This window comes from Salvelinus namaycush, chromosome 8 (genome assembly GCF_016432855.1).
Source record: "Salvelinus namaycush isolate Seneca chromosome 8, SaNama_1.0, whole genome shotgun sequence".
Lineage (NCBI taxonomy): Eukaryota > Metazoa > Chordata > Actinopteri > Salmoniformes > Salmonidae > Salvelinus > Salvelinus namaycush.
The window spans coordinates 38,369,722-38,375,041 of NC_052314.1; positions in this window are offsets into that span (position 1 = coordinate 38,369,722).

Sequence of the window (5,320 nt, forward strand, 5' to 3'; positions counted from 1 at the left end):
GCCTGCGAGAACACACACACATAGCACACACATACACGTGATGAGGACACACATGGTACACACACACAACCACACGTACCCGTACACACAAATCTAACACATACGCTCAACACAATCCCACTCAAAAACATACACAAACACAATAATCTGTTTAGAATGGCGGTTTATTGACACCAGACAACATTCTCCCATCGTCTGCCCCCAGGCTGGTAACCCTGTCCCCGCTCTTATATCCCCACTGCTTCATGGTGGCCTGAGCTGAACTGAAAGTTCCCAGGGCTGTCCCCTCTACCTCCGGCTGCCCTGAGCCCTCCACACACTGTTTTCACAAGAGATCCCCTTTCCCAGGACTACTGTTGCTTTTGGGAGGCACCGCCAACGCTTTTCCAACCATCACCACCCTTTGTCAAGATCCTATTGCCGAAACCAGTTTGTGTCGGACAAACCTAGTCGAAAGTTGAAGTGACCAAAAGTAATCGGTTTTCTTTTCCTACTAAAATAAGCTACATGTAGATTTTTTTGCATTGTAATTGCTGAAAATGTCCATACTATATCTGCAGTAATAGTGGAATGATAGTGTTTCCCCGTTTTTATTTTGATGGTGTGTGCGTTTTTGGGCCCATACAAAATCGTATTCTGATTATGCAGCCTTCCTTTTTGACAACAAAAGACAGTCCGTCCGTCTTCTATCGTCAAATGGGAACGCTGCACCCTCCCTCTTTTCCATCAGCGTCACTCAGAGGGCTGGTCATCTCCTCCCAAGCAGAATCAACAACGGCAGACTTGGGCAGTAGAAAACACCCTGGTTGCTAAAATTGCAGTTTGGGACAAATCAAGCAAACGCTTGTGTAGGGAACCCTTATACCAGCTAAAATCTCTGTGGCATATCTTTTCAACGACCAACAACATTGTATTTCCAGCTGTTTGAAGCTGGTGTACAAAATCAAAAAAGATACTCAAGCTAAACTTTGGGGGGGGGGGGGGGTCGTCGCCGCTCTCGTTCTCCTGGTTTTGATGTCAAATTCAAAGCGCTTGCAAATGTATTTTTTTATTTTATCCGGCACATTTTGCTTAGCCCCCGCGTGTAAAGTGTGTTGAAGGAGAATAATAATGAATGTAGCCTAATGGGAATTTAATGTCTGAAGTTCAAAGAAGCGGGTACATCAGAGCAGCTGTCAATCAAATACACTCTCTCAAGCTCCAGAGGGGGGTAGGAAGAGAGGAAGGCGAGAGTGTATGTGCGTTCGGTGAGGATAGCGGCTTGCTACGTGCGTGCGTCTGCAGGCGTGCGTATTTGTGTGTGTCGGCGGGTCACTGGTGGTCGATTGTGTTTTCCTGTGTGCAAGGAAGGACAGAATGTCAGCCAGCAGGGAGACGGGGTTTAGTGGAGCTGGTAAGGGAGTGCGGGATCAAAGCGACCCAGCCGCGGTGCAGTGTGGAGCAGGCTACTCCCCTGAGGACCCCCCCCCCCCTCGTCTCCCCATCCCTCTCTCAGCTCTTCATGAGTGAAGCTGAGGCACTCTGGGAGCTAGCTGCTATGAGACTAGCTCCTATGACTGCGTGGAGGCACCCGGGGGCTGACAACCCAATGTAATGCTGTGTTAGGGTATCGACTGGGCTTAGAGGACCCCCCACCCCCAACCCCCCCCCCCAGGACTCCACAAACATTCACTCACTACATGTACCCCACCTATGCATGCAAGGGTGCGTCTACTGGGAATGAGAGAAGCATATATTCCACACACAGCATGGGCATCATCGAGATGGTTGCTACAGTTTGCGTCAGCACTCTTGTGTATTTCCCCATTCAGTCCTCTCCTTGATGTCCCCTCTTTCCTTTTGCTTATCTCTCTGCATCTCCCTCCAGCCGTGGCTGTTTCTGAGAGATATTACTTCTATGGTGGATAAGTGAAATCTACTTTGCAGTTGTGCTGTCGCTAATGTGATGTGTTCTGTCTCGGTTCAGGTTCGACGGTAACTTCAACACCAACGTGTCCAAGACCATCTGCTGTGACCGGCTGTCCCCCACTGTCAACAGTCGAGCCTTTAACCCTGGACGGGACCTCAACTCAGGTGGGTCACCTTCTACCCCTACCACTACACACCCTTACCTTTACCAACCCACAACCCCCTCTTCATCATGTGTATCTCCTATACGTCCCCATTGAGACATAAGGCCACAATAAGCTCCCCTTTACTTCCTGTCCACTTCTTCCTGTTGTCCAAACACCCGCCCCCCCCCCGCACCTTCTAACCCATCATTCATCCAGCAGTCTACACCTCTTAACATGGACAGCCATGGCCTTGCTTACGAACAATTGCCATGACAACAGCAACCCGTAGAAGTGAATATTCCTCGCCATATCGTTCAATCTTAAAAGGGAAAGGACCCAGATGGAAATAATGAACTGTGCCTGTTTCACACGTTATTAAACCACTGTGTTCTTTCCTCGCTCCTACGCTCTCTCCCCTCTTTCTCCCGCTCTCTTTCCATCTCTTTTGATTCAAGAATAGTGATTTTGTTTTCTGCGCTGAAAATTCTGACATCAAATTAGGTGTCCCCCCCCTGCCCTCGATCTCTGTTCTGCTTCTCCATTCAGTAAGAGGATGTTTTTTTTAAATATTTTTTTTATCATTCTACATTAGGAGGCTTTGTCGAGCCTTGCCATGTGCCCCCGTTGCACCGCTGTTATCCAATCACTCGAAATCATAACCGGACGTAATTGACGTCATACGTTTTACCTCGGCACCTGAACGCTCCCAGTCCACATCCACACTCTAAACAAACAACAACGAGCGCTGTGATTGCGGCTAGACTTTCTGTTCGTTTTATGACGTCCGTCCGTTTCATGGCAGAACACTGCCGACTGTACTGATGCAGCTGCAGCGGTTGCTCGATTTATTTTCTACTCCTAATCCCGCTCTCGCTAATGGTCATTTATTTTTTTGGTCTCGGTGTGGAAACACTGGCAAAGCCAACCGCTCTCTCACACACACTAACCCTCCTGTGTTAGGGCTGTAGAAACTCTTAACAGCCCTTTCTCTTACCTGCCTCCTCGTCTCTCACACCCTCTCCGTCCAAATCCACGGCCGCTCCGCCTCTGAGCAGATTAGGATGATTCATCGTCACCTCCCTAGAGTTTATTATCCCAAGGCAGCCATCAGGAGTTCACGTTACCACCAGGCCTCCATTTCTCAGGCCGTCTTGACCTCAAGCCTCTGCTACCATTCATCGTCCCCATTTGTCTGCACCCAGTCTAAACAAGCAGGGGGAGGGAGGGTGAATGGGAGAGGAGGAGGAATAGGCAGATTATCCAGAGGAGGACGGAGAGGATGGTTAGGAGCGAGAAGAGGAGAACGACTGTAATGGAGGAAAGGGAGGCAAAGAGAAGGAAACGTCAGATTATCCAGGGAAGAAGAGCGAGAAATGACTGGGGGAGCAAGAGAAGTGAGTGAATAAACGAGGGTGGAAAGAGTGAGAGATGGCACCGGTTGTAGTAAATACGAAGAAGGTGTTGGGTGAAGTTTCACATCTGTTTTTCCCTGGGACTCGTCCTTTCCTTCTGGTTCTTGTTCTCCTCATCTCCTCTGACACACCAGCGCCTTTCTCGGTCGCGGTTCCCACGTCGCTCCGGGCACCGGTTTGACTCGAGTGAGGTTCGTTTTCCACCCCTGCCCAGTGGACACATTAACCCCTCTGCACTTAGCCAAAGTGTTAGTGAGCTGCGAGGAGGGAAGCTGGGAATGGGAAGTGTGATTGAGTAATGAGCGCGGATGGAGGGGGTTAGAGGAAGCGGCGCTCCCTCAGCCTGTCGTCTGTGGTTCTAGTGTTTCCTAAACACTGGTGGCGGGATTAAGCGCTGGCAGCCTAGCCGATGTATACATGCTCTTTATAGACTGTCAACATCCCAAGTGGTTCCTGTTTATACCAGGCCTGGAGATGGATGAAGTGGCCTAGAGCGCAGATGTATGGCAAGCTAGCGCTCAATAACCGCCGCCGTAGGAAATCCTAGCGCGCCGCTAACCCATATCCATTCCCGTGTTGTAGTGGAGAGTGTAGTGTTGGTCTCTATATCGTGTACTGTGTGTACATGCTGTTGACTCTGTACGGTTAGTGTTGTAGCTAGCTCTGACATGCATATCTTTTCTAAGGTAGCGCGGCTAAATACTTTCAACGGTGACGTCGTGTTTGCTATTATCTATCTTAAAGGGCTTACTTTACACACGCACACGTTTTTGTTGACACGGGCAGTGGTGTAAAAAGTACCCAATTTTCATACTTGAGTAAAAGTAAAGATTCCTTAATAGAAAATGCTCAAGTAAAAGTGAAAGTCACCCAGTAAAATACTGAGTACAAGTCTAAAAGTATTTGGTTTTAAATATACTTAAGTATCAAAAGTAAATGTAATTGATAAAATGTACTTAAGTATCAAAAGTAAAAGTGTAAATCCTTTCAAATTTCTTATATTAAGCAAACTTTCTTGTTTTTAAATGTGAGGATAGCCAGGGGTACACTCCAACACTCAGACATAACGAGTACTTTTAGATGTCAGGGAAAATGTATAGAGTAAAAATGACAATTTTCTTTAGGAATGTAGTAAAAAAAAAAAAAAAAGTAGAGTACAGATACCAAAAAAACACTACGTAAGTAGTACTTGAAAGTATTTTTACTTAAGTACTTTACACCACTGGACACGGTTTCAGGAATCTGGCTCTATTTGTCTCCCCCGCTCTCTCCTCCTACTTTTCTCTCCTTCCCCCCCACAGAGAGGAAGCTGCAGGGTTTGTGATCTGATCTTTCTGAAGATTCCGCCGTCTCCTCTGACCCAATAAGTCTGTTTGTTTAGACATCTACTTTGGCCCAGTTCCCTGGCAGACGCTGCCGTTATATCAGCCTGCAGTGCAGTAACGTAACGAACCAGTAACAGTTACTATGTCCGCCTTTATCTGTTGCGAGTTGGAATTCTTAAATTCTCTATCTATTTAAAATCACTTTTTTGTTGATGCTCTGAGTGAGAAGGTTTTGGCTTAAAATAGCTAGGCCTTGTGTCGTCGTGTGTTGCATGCCAACGGCACCTTGTATAACTACTAAGAGCACACACTATAGTGAAACTATTAAAAACCATCTCAGTTATACGGCAGGAATAAGCAGTTTAGTCTGCTATCCAGTGGGACACATGCACCCTGGGAATGTGAGTTTATGCAGGGCCTTATAGGATGTGAGCTCGCTCTCACCTTTCACACACAGACTAGAGGAGATATGGAAAGTTTTGCCATCTATCAGTGGGCTCTGACAGGTGTCTGAAGAGACCGAATGAAC